Raw genomic sequence first — 17,491 nt, forward strand, 5'->3', positions numbered from 1 at the left:
TGTAAAATGGTGCAAGATTTTAGATTATGCTCCTCATTTCATTTACTTCAAAATTTCACATCATCTGAAGATTGTAATGTTCAAACCTTTTTGAATCTGTCGACAAATGCATGTGTTTCACAACCTTTGAATTTGAAGCACCAACTTTGGATTCAAATGGTCAATCCAAATTCATGGATTTATGCAATCCCTAATATGACAAAACTTGCCATATTTACAAACGGTAAATCAAAGGCTTTTGCACTATCTGGAATTGGTAATTTAAGAATCAATTCACCTTGTTTAATACAATCAGGAGAAATTTTTCTGCACTACTATCCTAAAGACATTAGTGTAACACAATCTGATTATTTTAAAATCGATTTTTTCCATTCTCCAAAAGAAATTAAATTATTGGATGACAAAGTTCCTGACACACTTAAACATAGTGTCTTCACAAGTGTAAATGAAAAGGATTTTTTTAACGAGATTGTAAATCTGCAAAACTTGAATTCTAACAAAATTCAATTGCTTGATGTAACGTTAGAAAAGCATACTCTCAGTATATGGATTATTTTGCTGTGTATATTACTTGCTGTTGGAATATTTTATTTAATTTTCAAATATAGATTTCTTTTGAAAATCAAATCTTGTGGGTGGAGAAGAGCAGCGAATCGTTCTACTGATAGTCAGCTAGAAATAGAGTTCAAAAATATTCAACCTCTGATAGACAATGTACAAGTTAAACAGTCTTTTAAGGATGATGATCAAATTCAACAAAAATCAACGGAAATAGATATGATTCAAGGTAGTTCCAAAAACAACAAAGTAGAAAAAAGTCAAAATCTTGTAAAATATATATGAAAAATTAATATAATTGTACAGATTACATGTTCCTATATTATTTCTTTTCACGAAAATTCTACGTATTGAAATAAGATAATAGTTAGATGAAAAGTGTAATAAAAACATATTTCAACTTTATGCAATATAATTATTAAAATATTTGTAACAAAGACAAAATTCTTTAAGGCATTAGTGAGTAAAAAAAAAATAAATAAATATATTTAACATATTTTTTTTTTCGAAAGGGGGGAGTAATGTGGCGAGCTCCTTTCCATTCCCACGCTTCATACAAACAATGTCATAAATTCACTTTTATTGCATCCTACATGCCCGCACTTATCGGTTCTATCCTTCCAGGAGAGAACCCGATTAGAACATTAAATAAAAGGACATATAAACGATGCGTGGGAACGTAAACGCGAAAGCCAAACCATAGAAGAATGCGTGAGAACTGCAGCTCACGCAGGATAGCACATACAGACATATTACATATGTCTGTTCCTTTTTATGTAATCTGAAGTGCCTTCTATGTAGGAGGGTTGCTTATGCGTGTGTATGAGCAACCCAAGTAGGGTAATGATAAGTTAGATTTTAGAAAATAAACCAGTCTACAATAACGATTCAAAAGGAGCAGTTCGTCAATTGAAAGAAACTCCTACATAAGAATAAAATAATAAGTTGGTAACAGTATCAAAAGGACAAGAAAAAGTTTCCATTATCCCAAAAATATAATAAAAACTTTTTTTTTAGGGGGATAGTAATGTGGCCAATGATATTACGTATGCATTAACATAAGGTTCGTGCACCATTGGTAATAAACATAAACCTATGCTAATGGAAAGCTAGGCTAGGCGTAGATAAACTCATGCGGAAACACAAAACATGTATGTCAACATATTCAATAAACAAATATGTAAATTAACATAAGGCGCGTGCATCATAAAAGAGCCAACGATAACAAATGTAAATCTAGGCTAGTCGTAATATCAGACAAACCCATCAGGAAACACAAAAGATGTATTTCAACATAATTGATACCGATGCGCGTCGATGCACTTTCAAATTCCATCTTTTATTATGATACAAAGAAACGCATCACAATAAATGTGAATGCGCCGAATAGGAATTCAGGTTAATTTGTCCAAAGGGCAGCCGCTCGTTTTATAGATATCCATCTGCGTATGGAAAACACGTTTGATAGTAGAGAAAGGTATAGATCTAAGCATATATAAATAAAGCGGAGTGTTAACTCCAGAGAGAGATCCAAAAAGTATCTTTTAGTCAACGGCCACGCCACAACAGATCCAAAATTCATCTTTCAATCAACGCGACGGCCACGCCACGTAATAGGAAACTACTTTGATTGGTCTGAGCGCGATGCAAGGGTTTAGATTGAGTTCCAACCAGTCCACCACCATAACAAACTCGCAAGCTTATCCTTAGCAAGCGAACGAGTTGAAAATTGGACTTTGAGAGGAGCCCAAAATTGTATATGGTGACCTGCCAGAGAGGAGATTCTTAAATCTCGAAGATCGACTCATGTCAGTATATTTCGATTAAAAGTTAAGTCAAGTATACTTTAAACCGCGGACTAAAGTGCAAGTGACAGTTTGTTCAGAATTACGGACTTAAGAAAGGCTGCAAGTGCTTGTTTAGCACAAATTCAGAATCAGAAGAAGTGCCCAAGTGCAGTGATAAAGTAATAAAGGTATCCAAAAGACCAAGGTCAGGTCTCAACGAAGGTTGGTAAGTAACAACCCCTTATTTACGCCATATTGGCAACTGACTATCACAAAAATCACAGGGATTCTCTGAGGAGAATAGCACGTTTCCGCGAGGAACTGCAAAGTGCCCTTAGAGGCAATTAGCTAGCAAGGGAATTCCGAAAGGCTACAATCCCGGTTGATTGTAGAGGAGCCCTTGTAGGTAACAGTGTGATTAATAAATCACAAGGATTCTCTGAGGAGAATAGCACGATTCCGCGAGGAAGTGCAGAGAGCCTTCGTAGGCGTATTAAAGAACTAAGATAAGTCTAGTTCAAAAGTTAGCTCACTGATCAAGTGATGTCAGATTTGAGCAGAGAGATCGACGAGTTAGTTGAATACTTTAGAGAAGTAGATCTCAAAACGGAGCAATTGAAACAGGGCAATCGTTATAAAACTTGGAAGCGACAGCCCCTTCCCAAAGGCAGAATTTCAGAGACAATTCTTTTTTTAATATTTTTTTAAATTTAGTTTAACCCTTTGAGAAAACACACCTCACCAGAAGGTTGTCGAGCATAGTCTCACAAAATTTGTGGATAAAACGTATCCTAAAACACCTTGAGAGTAGATAAGCCTTAAGGTTCGGTCAAGACTCAGGTTCGATATTGTGGCAAAACTTTAAATTAATTCAAAATGTCCAAATGCTTTGTAAATAACAAATCGGGCAATTGCCGCATGTGCCATGATCCTGATGACAAGGATGAGTACATGGTGGAATGCTTAGAGTGTGACTGGTGGTTCCATCCGTCATGCACTAAGCTTAAATCGAAACCCAAACCTGAGGAAATATTTCTGTGCGGTAAATGCGAACGCATAAAAACAGAGATAACAAAATTGAAGTCGGCTGCTGCAGTAGTCTTCAGCAACCCGACAGAAGCGTTCCTTAAACAAATACTTCATGAACAACAGAAGGCAACTTCTGATATCTTTAAAACGTTAGCCGGCATCGGCATAAGACAAGAAGAAGAAATAAAGGAAGATTGGACCATATATCTGAAACGGCAAGCGCTAATGCGCTTACCGAGATTCGGTGGTCTAGCAAAAGAATGGCCGAACTTTACAAAGCATACAAAGCATGAATTATGATAAATTGCAAAGGCAGTATCCCCATTTAAGCGGGCTTCCGGATGAACCGGACGACTCGGTGAACCAATCGCTATGAGGACCAAGTTAGGTTGGCTGATCTACGGAAAGCTATCTACGAACTCACCAACTGAACACACGATGGTGCTTCAACACGAAGCAGAATGGTTGAGGAAGTTAATGGATAACTATTTTTCAACCGTGGATTTTGGTGTTAAACATGTGAACGAATTACCGCAATCATCGGAAGAGAAACGAGCCTCAGCAATTCTGGACAAAATGCTAAAGTACACGGGAGCCGATACGAAGTCGGATTATTATGGCGGTATGACAACCATAAATTTCCAGACAGTTTCGAGATGGCCATGAAAAGACTAAGGAGTCTAGAGAATAAATTAAAGACGAATGTCGAACTGGAGAAATGGGCTATTGAAACAATGTCAGACTATGTTAAAAAGGGTTACGCCAGGAAGCTCACTCGGAATTAATGAAAGACGTGGACAAGATATTTTACCTACCACACTTCATTATAATTAATCAAAACAAGAACCTACGGAAACCAAGATTGGTTTTCGATGCAGCCTTATTATCAGGACCAGACAGCACAACGTCGCTGTTTGGAATACTAATCCGTTTCCGGGAAGGAAAATACGCAGTCTGCGGGGACATTAAAGAAATGTTCCATCAAATGAAAATAAGAAAAGAGGATCAAAATGCGCAAAGATTCCGGTGGCATGACGGCAATCAAGACAGATGCGCTGAAATATATGTCATGGAGGTTGTTAAAAACGCGACCATCAGGAGCGTACGCTCATAGTGTAATCAATTATAAATTACTATGATTAGCGACAGATTGCAATTCATAAACCGAATTTGCACTATTAATTAATCAGGAATGGTTCCCAACGTTAGAATTCATTGAATCCTCAGAAACAGAAAATAAACTCCCTCACCCTGGGGAACAATTAGGCATCAGATAGAAGAAAGTGAAAACTGCTGTAAAACGATCACCCGAACAGCTTAACAGGACCATGTACGCAGGGTTAGATACGAACGATGCGAGAGTAGCTAGGAGAAACAAATTTACGACCACGCAGCTTACACTGCATACGATCACGACGAGCGGTCGCCCGGATAGAAAATGTAAACATTAGAAAAGTTTAACTAATAAACACTTGGCGAAATCTTCACTTGCCAATGCTTCCCACCGTCAGGTACTGGACTGTACAGCCTGGTCGTCTGGAAATTTGACTAAGTGCGTGACTTAGCTTGAAGATCCTAAACTAGTTTGTGATTCCCACTATCAGGTACTGGACTGTACAGCCTGCCAGTCTGGAATCAGAAAACTAGTGTCAGATCTCGACGAAGCCAAAAGTTACAACCGAAGTTGGAATTCCCACCGCCAGGTACTGGACTGTACAACCTGGCTGTCTGGAATTCCGCTCAAGTGTGGAGCTGGACTCCCCCTTAATAAGCAAACAGCGTCTTGAGCCGTCAACTCGACGGAACAAGACTCTGTCAGGTACTTGACTGTACAGCCTGACCGTCTGAAAGTCGATAGCACACCACCCGTAAGCTTACGTTTGTGATTTGGCCGTCCGAACCGCGATCTGAACTTCGCGCAGCTACGCGGATTTGGACCCCAAATTAACATGGTGGCTCCAGTGTTGGAAGTTACAAAAACCGCGTTCGGGTCGTCGTAACTTCACGCGATCGTACTCGCAGGGCGTAATCGTCGCCTAAAGAAAGGTTAACGGTCGAACTAAGTGACAAGAATCGCAGGGACCCCTACGTGTTACTGAAGAAATAGTGTGTGAATAGAATCGCAAGCTCTAAGTGATAATGTCAAATCTTGAAAGAGAAATTGACGAGCTTGTCGATTACTTCAACGAACTAGAAGTTCAAGTACAACGAGCTAGGCAGGGAAGAAGTTTCCAGAGGTGGAGGAAAGCACAACTCCCCAAGAATAAAGTGTGTGAAACGAAGGAAAATGAAGTGGTTCTTTGGCCGAGCACACCCAAAGAGAGAGTTGTAACTCAAAAAATTACAAAATACGTTCACAGCACATACCCGAAGAAACCGTGAGCAAACGGTCAATAGTGCTATAGTGCTTGGGAACAGACAATTTTCTCTTCTTAGACAGTATTAGTGAAGTGAAAAGAAGTGTAAGCCAACTGGAATACTTTATTACTTGCGGCAGTTTGGAGGAAACATCTAGAAGTTGAAGGCCGTCATCAATTTGGTTTTGAGCACCGCTGGGGCAGTTCAGGAGAACCCGTTGCAATGAGGACCAGACTCGGGTGGACGGTATATGGGAAACTATCTGGTGACAATGAGAAACACCACTCCATGGTAGTTTACGAGGAAGATTGTGGACGACCAATTGTCATTACAAAATATTGGCATAAAACAGGTAAGCGAATCGTCGATGCCAATAGAGGAGAAGCACGACGATACGTCCGAATGGGACATTCCGATTCCATTGAATATGAAAAAGCATAAAGAACGAGAGAAAACTATCGAGCATCTAGAGTATACCGGTGACAACAGATTCTGGAATTGGTGGAAGCTATTCTTCCACGTAAGTATGATATTCAAAATTATACAGTTCGATTTAAAGAGATCAATTTTTTTTATGGCGTTCACACTTGGTGATCGCCTAGAGACCGAAAACATCATTTCAAGACAAAATTTTCAAAACGACTTATCTGCTTTTGTAAACAAAGATTCAAACGTCGATTTTACGAATCTGATAGCACTTCAACACAAACCAACGCCATCATCAGGTAGCCGAAACCTTCACCTATCTATTGGTAGTGTTTGTTTGCGTGGGAGTGCTATCAGATTCGTCAAATCGACGTTAGAATCTTTGTTTACAAAAGCAGATAAGTCGTTTTGAAAATTTTGTCTTGATTTATAGAAAGGCAGAGAACGATGAATATCTTGATAAAATAAAAGATCTGAAAAACAATAAGATTATTACGACCTTTAGGCCTCCTGGCAAATCGTCGTCCATACTAGATGACGACAGACTTATACGTTCTCAAAGCAGAAAAGAATACGGGCAGAATATAGCAAGGTTTGTTAGGGCATCCATTATTATTATAAGGTACTACCATATTTAGGCTGACCAGATCATTTCGGTGATAAAACGGGACAAACGCGCTTGCAAAACGGGACAGGGTTAAGACAGGTATTTTCATCTTTTCGTCATAGTATCGAAAACAGAACAAAAATAAATCGTAAGCTCAAGAGAAACGTTCTTCATAGTTGAGTTCTAGGAGATAAACGTTGCTTTTGTTGGTTTAGCCTAATGTGACCAGTAAGCGTCCTGCGAAACGCCTATATGGATTGTGTCGCAGGCTTGGAAATGGATCCTCCAAAAATGCATTTCGCATAGATTTTAGCCAAAAAAAAGGAAAATGTTTGTAAGGCTGTATGAATTGTAATAAATCTGTAAAACGAAGTTGAAAAATGTAGCGTCACATTAGTTTAGCTCCTACGACGATGGACGGATATATCTGCCGTGTCCCCGTGTCATAAAAACCTTGAATAAAATCCAAGAGCTTTGGAAATTTCAAAATTTATGGGCTTAATTTTCATTTTCCTTGTAAGAAATTAGAACTATTTTAGAGTGAATCATTCACCACCATAACCTTATAGTGTATAAGGTTAGTTGTGGAAAAATACTAAACTACAAATATTTCTCGCTTAACTTTTCAAAAGGTCCTAAGTAAATTTTTTTCATGAATTATTTTGATTGCTGCAATCAAAAGCTTTCATGTTTTTCTGTTGATTGCGCTATTCAAATTAAATCATGAAAAAAATGTTACTTAGGTCCTTTTGAAAAGTTAAGCGATATTTCACTCTTCAGAGGAACGCGGACAAAAACACGAAGGCAAAGAAAATTATGCAACTCTCAACATTTGAAATTTTATTTTAATTTACTCTTAGACATGCATTAGGAATTTTATAATTGGCCAATATCAAGAGCTTTTCCAATTTCCAAAATGCCAAAAGACAAATGCGAAAAAAGCAATAGGGCGAGATTATTGATTTTCCGTGCCAAATCCCTTTCTCATGAATATAAGTGGGAACAAATCTTAGGATAAGAATAATAAGAATCTCAACAAGGAAAGAACATTGATAAAATGTAATTTTAATTATTTCCATAAATTATGATTGGCACATGAGAAGAAATGTCGAATCTTATCCATTCACAGTCCTTTTTCATCGAAATTGATTTAAATGACGCTAAAAGTAGCCTCACACCTCGGAAATCTTGTCCATTGATTTGTGCCCATGTGCTCCCAAAAAACGGGACTCATGCAATTTCATCGCGAAAGATAAAAAAACATCCTGAGCAATATTCCGGTTTCCAGCTCGGACTCTCGGAGATTTCCGGCTGATTTTCAGGCGTTTTAAATCAGGTCGAATTTCTAATTTTTCATAACGGAATCCTAAAGAAAACTCGTCCATACACATGGGAGCGAAATTTGAGACAAACTCCTGATGTGTAAACTACCCTTAAAGTACGTGCGGATAATAAATATTGCCTTTAATCCGACCAAATTTTCCCTCGGTTTGAAACTGACTTAAACTGGATTTTGTTCAGCTTAGCTTAGCTTAGACTGTGTAACCGGTGGTTTCATGTTTGTTTTGCTGGCTCCACCGCAAGTAATATTTTCCCTCCACCAAGCCCACTGTACATCTCACTTGTTTTGAACCGGTTATGGGTATCACCTTACCAGTGAGAAACGTGAGTACCATTTTACACTATCCCATCAATACGAATATATTTACAGCGGTTTGAGTGCAAGAAAAGAATGCTTGCCAAACGTCAAACACTTGCCCACAGGGATAGCCGTGTGGAAGGGTTGCCAAACTGACGCGGAATCATTAGGGTTCGGGTGTTGTCGGGTTTGGTCGTATCATAGTTCAAGAAAAACGCTCAGCTCAGGATCAGGAATTCTATTCTGTCCTTAGACTCCACCGAGAGTAGAAGTGCGCGTCGGAATTCAATATAAATTAAAATTAACAAGTAATCCAGTGATTTCCTAAGTGAAAGTCTCTAATCAGTACCGTTATACCGCCAGGTGGTCTAGGACAGGTGAGACTGCCTTAAAGCAAAGTGATAGTGCGATCTTTTGTGTAATCTATAAAGACCACAAATTGTAAAAGAAGAAACTCGAGAAACCTATTGTAAACCAAACGGAAGAAAGAAAAGGTCCAGAAAGCGGGCCTTTTTCTGTTTTCTTGCTCTTTTCGTGTCGCAGGGTCGATTAGGTGGTGCCTCGGAAGGAACGATCTCCAGTGGTTCCCGGATTCAGGCGAGACGAGTGTCGTGTATGAGAACGCCCACGTGGAGGGCGAGCTAATCGGGTCCACGGCCTTTGTGACCGCCATCGCCATTGTTGGCCATTGTTCGGATTCCAACCACTACCCAGTGACTCGTCGCCCATACACCATCATCGTAGCGACCTCGTAACCACGCCACGGCTCGGACATTGTATCAGCCACCGTCCGACCGGTTCTCAACGCCTTTCGACCATCGCCATCGCCGACTGGGACGGCATCGCAACTACGCCCCGGTTCGGGCACTGTATCGGCCACCGCCCGGTCGTTTTCCAACGCCTTTCGACCATCGCCACCAACCCCTATCGACTATCGCCTTCGCCGCCTGGGACGGCATCACAACTACGCCCCGGTTCGGGCACTGTATCGGCCATCGTCCGGCCATTTTCCAACGCCTTTCGACCATCGCCATTGCAGCCTTGTACAAAAGCACCACCTCGTCGCTGTTCGCGCCCGGTAGCGGCCATTGCCAAGCTACTCTTGTTCATCACCTGCATCGAGTGCGCCGCGGACGGAACCACGCCATCGTTCGGGCACTAGAGCGGCCATCACGACTGCCCATCGCCAGTAGATCACCACCATCGTCGCCCGAGCCCACGTGTCCGATAGTGCCGGCGGCAAGTGCCCTGTTTTCGTCATTGGGCGATTCACCACCGCCAACATCAGCACCAGTGGTGCCCAACCAAAATCTGTCGACCGCCCGCAGCGTGTCGAACTTCGATGTCATGTAGCACCAGAAGACCAGCATCCAGTACCACGCAGTCGTCGATAGAAAGGCCAGAGAAAAACCGCAAGTACCCTACCCCTAAAAGAGCATGACGTCACTATATATATAAGCTGAATAAACTAGTTTGTTAAGATGAAAGTACTGTGTACAGAGTACATTAATTAAGAGCATAGCCCTGATTAGTCTCTTTCACTGAATTGTTCGTTTTTCACCTCGTTTACGGGCTCACAAAGGAGTCGTCAGTCCTCGCTTGTTGGGATCGAGGGAGAATTTATTTCCTGTTCAGCTTTTGAGCACTTTAGGTACGACACAGTTTGCCGATCGTCCCACCATAGCACGCCGGTGGGCACGTGTCGCGATACACACGTGCGTGTATACTCCTGCTGTAGGTAAGTTCGGTTGTGGGTATATAGTGTGAAATAAGGTAAACGACCCTGTATTTGTCTCCCTATCCTAGCTTCGGTGTAGCTAGCGGGTAACAAATTGGCGCCCAGCTAAAATTTAAAGTAATTACATTACCACCCCCTCCAGTAGGAGTAATTAAACAGCAACCTGTTTAAAATTTTCATCTTCGTCCTCCAAACGAAGTAATTCATTTACTGGTTTAGAACTGTCTTATCGATCAGAACTCAAAATGGATGTCGAATTTGATATATTGTATCAAAATATATCAGTTCATCACCTTGAGCGTGATGAAATAGTATACGAACTCGCGATCCGTGGTCTTCCATATACGGAAACTGAAACGCGCGCGGCCCTAATGAGACGATTGAAAGACCATACTAAAGTCGATTCGAACGCCAATATTGAGATTACGCGGTATGACGTCTCAGCCGAAGAAGAAATAAGGAATATAACGGTGAAGGTCAAGGAAATCCGGAGTTTCCTTGCACCAAGAAACAAATTCGATGGAATACGCGAAAGTTTGAAAACTCGGTTAGCACATTATTTCAAACGAACTAAACGCTTAACGGATATCACGGATAATGACGATGATCTCGCGAAAATTGACGGGTTAATGAGTTGTATTCGCGAAACGTTTAACAATTATTTTTCAATGTTTGCATCCGATGGGCAACTTGGAAGAATCGAACAATTAAATCAATCTATTTCAAATCTTTTGATTTCGAATTCGTCGAATCAAAACGCGGCGAATAACGGGCCACAAAAAAATACTTCAACCCCAGCGATGAAGAAGAGCCTCTCGAAGAAGCTTCTCACGCGAAAACGCGGAAAGGTCAATCAATGATTGAGCCTCCAAATCAGAACAACGTGTTCAGTTTGGGACCAAATGCCATTCCATTGATGTTCCAACAGTGGTTAATGAATGACCCTCAAATTCAGAAGTGTGTTAAGCAGATGGTAAGAGATCAAGCTACGGAGTATTTTGGAAATACCCTTCGCATAAATTCGCAAAATGTGCAACAAAACCCCGGTCCACCAGAGGACATTCGGTCCAAATCGTCGCGTCGGTCGAAAAACTATTCCCAACGGTCGAGTTCAGAGTCGAGAAAATCTTCCAGTACGGAAGAGGGTTGGTCATCAGACGAACCACGAAATTCGTTACGCGAAAAGAAACGTTTCCATAAATCGGGGAAACGGCGACCAGTGTCAGACTGGAAGCTTAAGTATGACGGTTCGGACAACGGATTAACTCTCATGAAATTCCTTCGCGAAGTGGAATTTTACGCGAAATCGGAGAAAATGTCGAGTAAAGATTTGTTTCGATCCGCGATTCACCTGTTTAACGGTGCCGCGAAAACCTGGTTCATGGCCGGTTTTGACAACGAAGACTTTGCGTCGTGGAACGAGCTTAAAGAAGAGCTCAAGAAGGAATTCTTGAGCCCTGACCACGATTATTCGACCGAGGTACGGGCGATTGCTAGAAGACAAGGTCCACGCGAAACGTTTCACGACTACTTTTTCGAATTACAAAAAATCTTCAACTCTTTAACCAAACCTATGACCGAGCGTCGTAAGTTTGAGATCGTTTTTCGAAACATGCGCGCGGATTACAAAGGACACGCGGTTTCGTCGGAAATAGATAATTTGGCTGACTTGAAAAAATTCGGCAGACGGTTGGATGCAACGTATTGGTTCAAATACCAAACGCAGTCCAACGATTCGGCAAATCCACGGGGAAAAGCGGCTCAAGTGAATGAGTTTGACGCGAGCGAAAAACGTAAACCAAAACCGAAAAGAGAGCACGACAGTCAAAAATCGCGGACGTTCCACAATTCGTCGGTCTACCATCGCGGGTCAGATGATGACAATAAACCGTCGCGAAATCGATACGAGAGCGGGGCTCAACCGAAACAAAAGACTGCTCAATCATCTCATTCCCAATACAACCAACCAACTCCCAAATACTGCCTTAATTGCCATTCTAAAGGTCATCACACCAGACACTGTGACCAAATAGAACAAAAATGCTGCCAGAAGTGTGGGCTCAGAAATGTTGAAACAGCTTCATGTCCAAACTGCACAAAAAACGGGTTGAAAACTGTCGCAGAGGGCCGACAGTTCAACAGAAACTAAAGCCCCTTAATATGTTTAATAACATCACGGATACTCTACAGAACCAAGGGTTCGAAAAAGTATCCAACTCTGATTATGTCCATACACACAAGTACTACATAAATGAAGCCATTGTAAGTTTAGACAACGACGATAGGCCGTTCGTGAATCTAACTGTTCTAGAAATACCCTTAGTTGGATTACTAGATAGTGGAGCTCATCTAAGTATTCTTGGATTTGGAGCCACTAATTTAATACGAAAATGCGGACTTCAGATGTTCCCCTCCGATGTCAGTTTACGGACTGCAAGTGGACAGGAATTGGAAGTCACTGGGCTAGTTAATTTACCAGTCACCTTCAACGGTGTGACTAAAATAATTGATGCGCTAGTAGTTCCCTCGCTCAAAAGAAGAATTCTCTTAGGAATGAACTTTTGGCGAGCCTTCGAAATTCGACCCACGGTTGGCCAATCTTTGGTCGAAGAGATGGGAATCGACACAACAAATCGTCCGCCCACTTCTAACGATTCTGAAAAGGAATTAACGGAGGAACAGCTGGCTCGTCTGAACCAGGTGAAGACCCTATTTAAAGTGGCAGAGGACGGTATACTCAATACGACAGATTGGATAAGTCACCGTATAGAGCTTTCGGAAGAGGCCAAGAAGCTTCCACCCGCAAGAGTGAATCCATTTCCAACTTCTCCTAAGAAACAGGAACAAATTAATCAAGCACTTGATAAAATGCTTGAGTGCAAAATCATAGAGAAGTCCTATAGTGACTGGGCTTTGCGCTTAGTACCTGTGGACAAATCTGATGGCACGGTACGCTTGTGCCTGGATGCACGTAAACTTAATGAACGTACGGTCAGGGACTCCTATCCCCTCCCACATGCAGACCGTATACTTAGCAGACTAGGGCATGCGAATTACATTACAACAATAGACCTGTCCAAGGCATTCTTGCAGGTTCCCCTGCACCCTAGATCTCGCAAATATACGGCGTTTTCTGTCTTGGGGCGGGGATTGTTCCAGTTCACCCGGATGCCTTTCGGTCTCGTAAATAGCCCAGCCACACTTTCGCGGCTGATGGACCGCGTATTGGGCGGGGGTGAGCTGGAACCAAACGTATTCGTCTATCTTGATGATATAATCATCATTAGCGAAACGTTTGAGGAGCACCTGACCATACTACAGGAAGTGGCATCCAGACTTGGAGCGGCAAACCTGTCCATAAACTTAGAAAAGTCACACTTCTGTGTGGCTGAGGTGACCTATCTAGGCTATATTCTAGACCGCAACGGACTGAGACCCAACCCAGACCGTGTGGCCGCAATCGTCAATTTTGAACGTCCGTCTTCGTTGCGAGCTCTAAGGAGATTCTTAGGTATGTGTAACTACTACCGAAGATTTTTGTCTAACTACAGTAGTTACACACAACCGTTGACAGATCTTCTTAGAAATAAACCGAAGACGATCTGTTGGAACGACCAGGCTGAAGAGTCGTTTAAGAAAATTAAAGAGCTTTTGATTATCGCCCCTCTATTAACAAATCCGGATTTTAACCGGCCCTTTGTGATTCACTGTGACGCCAGCGATTCAGCCATCGCCGGCGTGCTTACGCAGACGCACGAGGGTATTGAGAAGCCCATCGCATATTTCTCCCAGAAACTAACCACCACCCAACAACGATACTGTGCAACGGAAAAAGAGGGCCTGGCGGTCCTGAATTCCATTGAGAAGTTCCGTTGCTACGTGGAGGGCAGCAAATTTACGGTCTACACCGATGCATCAGCGCTTACATATATTATGCGAAGCAATTGGCGGACCTCTTCTAGGCTATGCCGATGGAGCATTGAATTGCAAAAATTTGAAATGGACATTTTACATCGCCGAGGGATCGATAATATTGTTGCCGATGCCCTGTCGCGTTCCGTGGAGGAGTTACAGAGTTCCGAGGACAATGGGTGGTACGCTGACCTTAAAAGGAAAGTAAAAGCTGACCCAGAAAAATACAAAGATTTTCGAATCGACAATGGTGTCCTAAAGAAACTTGTTTCAGCACAAGATGACTTATTAGATTATCGGTTCTCGTGGAAAACCTGCGTTCCAGAATCCTCACGAGAATCTATTCTAGTTGAAGAGCACGACGACAAATTGCATTTAGGAGCTGAGAAGACCGTGGCTTTAGTAAAGAAGAAATACTTCTGGCCAAAAATGGTTGAAGATATTCGGAAACATGTTAGGAAATGCTCTTTATGTTACCAAAATAAGCCAGCCAACAGGTCACAAATTCCCGAGCCTGGCCGACAAAGGCTAACTAATAAGCCGTTTCAAATCATCGCGTTAGATTTCATTCAATCGCTTCCCCGCAGCCCGAAGGGCAATACTCACCTCTTGGTAATCATGGACCTGTTTTCCAAATGGTGCATACTTACCCCGGTAAGGAAAATCTCTGCGCCGATAGTCACCAAGATTCTAGAGGAATCCTGGTTTAGAAGGTATTCAGTGCCAGAATTTATAATAACAGACAATGCGTCAACCTTTTTGTCTCATGAGTTCAAAGCTTTCCTGACCAAATACCAGGTTCAGCACTGGAAAAATTCAAGACATCATAGTCAGTCCAATCCCGTAGAACGGTTGAACCGTACTATAAACGCGTGTATCAGGTCCTACGTGAAGGGCAACCAGAAACTCTGGGACACGCGTGTGTCCGAAATCGAACACTGCCTAAACATCACCCCCCACATGTCTACCGGTTTTTCGCCCTATCGGGTGCTTTTCGGACATGAAGCAATCGGATCAGGAGAGGAACATAAAATGGATAGGGAACAGGAAGAGGTATCTGAGGAAGGAAGGTTGGAAAGGAAGGGGAAAATCGACGAGCAACTTTATTCATTGGTCACTAAAAATCTGAAAAAGTGTCATGACAATAACATCAAAACCTACAATCTTCGGTCCAAACAATTTGCGCCGGTATACTCCGTCGGTCAGAGGGTATTTAAACGGAACTTCCGGCAATCTTCCGCCGCGGACGGGTACAATGCCAAGCTAGACGCGTTATATGTCCCGTGTATCATCCTAGCGCGAGTCGGTACCAGTTCATATGAACTGGCCGATGAAGCAGGAAAGTCTATTGGCGTATTTTCAGTATGCGACTTGAAACCTGAAAATTAAAACACAATCGCCTTAAGTACAATCTTCAAGTGAGCCGTTTTGATTAAAAAACACTCACCTTCAAAGAGTCGTCCGGACGACCATTGCCCAGTCCTTTGTCGGTAGCATCGGCAATGATAAACCCAGTCATCGATTTCGTCAGCCAAATTTCGTTCGAACAAAACAAATATATCTGGTGCGGCGAATTTCCTCCTCTGAAAGCATCGTCTCCCCATCAGCAGATCACACAACAGTCCAATGGCAACACAACCGGCAAGAGATATTTCGATCGTTGATATAAGCGCGCCGGGAGATCCTACTATCAGACGACACAAGTTTGTCCAATTCACCGGAAAACTCGCGGAAAACCGTAAACAAAACGCGAAATTCTTAGACTGCCCGCATGCACGGTCGCCGATATTCGCGTCGAATGATAAACAGGAGCAGACGGTTTGACAGTTCTCAACACAGTAGTGTTGGTATTACTTTTTGAGTTCCTTTTTTTTCATCGTGAGTGCGATGAAGACAAACAGGTAGTTCAAGGAGGGCCCAAAGTAGGTTAAATTTAACATAAATCAAGATTGGATTAATGTTGTAATTAAAACAACCGAAATACAGATAAATCAGTTGATACTATCGCAAATTCGAATGCATACTTATTTTGCATTTCGAGGAGGGGGACTGTGGGGTAATGTAACCGGTGGTTTCATGTTTGTTTTGCTGGCTCCACCGCAAGTAATATTTTCCCTCCACCAAGCCCACTGTACATCTCACTTGTTTTGAACCGGTTATGGGTATCACCTTACCAGTGAGAAACGTGAGTACCATTTTACACTATCCCATCAATACGAATATATTTACAGCGGTTTGAGTGCAAGAAAAGAATGCTTGCCAAACGTCAAACACTTGCCCACAGGGATAGCCGTGTGGAAGGGTTGCCAAACTGACGCGGAATCATTAGGGTTCGGGTGTTGTCGGGTTTGGTCGTATCATAGTTCAAGAAAAACGCTCAGCTCAGGATCAGGAATTCTATTCTGTCCTTAGACTCCACCGAGAGTAGAAGTGCGCGTCGGAATTCAATATAAATTAAAATTAACAAGTAATCCAGTGATTTCCTAAGTGAAAGTCTCTAATCAGTACCGTTATACCGCCAGGTGGTCTAGGACAGGTGAGACTGCCTTAAAGCAAAGTGATAGTGCGATCTTTTGTGTAATCTATAAAGACCACAAATTGTAAAGAGAAGAAACTCGAGAAACCTATTGTAAACCAAACGGAAGAAAGAAAAGGTCCAGAAAGCGGGCCTTTTTCTGTTTTCTTGCTCTTTTCGTGTCGCAGGGTCGATTAGGTGGTGCCTCGGAAGGAACGATCTCCAGTGGTTCCCGGATTCAGGCGAGACGAGTGTCGTGTATGAGAACGCCCACGTGGAGGGCGAGCTAATCGGGTCCACGGCCTTTGTGACCGCCATCGCCATTGTTGGCCATTGTTCGGATTCCAACCACTACCCAGTGACTCGTCGCCCATACACCATCATCGTAGCGACCTCGTAACCACGCCACGGCTCGGACATTGTATCAGCCACCGTCCGACCGGTTCTCAACGCCTTTCGACCATCGCCATCGCCGACTGGGACGGCATCGCAACTACGCCCCGGTTCGGGCACTGTATCGGCCACCGCCCGGTCGTTTTCCAACGCCTTTCGACCATCGCCACCAACCCCTATCGACTATCGCCTTCGCCGCCTGGGACGGCATCACAACTACGCCCCGGTTCGGGCACTGTATCGGCCATCGTCCGGCCATTTTCCAACGCCTTTCGACCATCGCCATTGCAGCCTTGTACAAAAGCACCACCTCGTCGCTGTTCGCGCCCGGTAGCGGCCATTGCCAAGCTACTCTTGTTCATCACCTGCATCGAGTGCGCCGCGGACGGAACCACGCCATCGTTCGGGCACTAGAGCGGCCATCACGACTGCCCATCGCCAGTAGATCACCACCATCGTCGCCCGAGCCCACGTGTCCGATAGTGCCGGCGGCAAGTGCCCTGTTTTCGTCATTGGGCGATTCACCACC

Source organism: Armigeres subalbatus, chromosome 1 (genome assembly GCF_024139115.2).
Source record: "Armigeres subalbatus isolate Guangzhou_Male chromosome 1, GZ_Asu_2, whole genome shotgun sequence".
NCBI lineage: Eukaryota > Metazoa > Arthropoda > Insecta > Diptera > Culicidae > Armigeres > Armigeres subalbatus.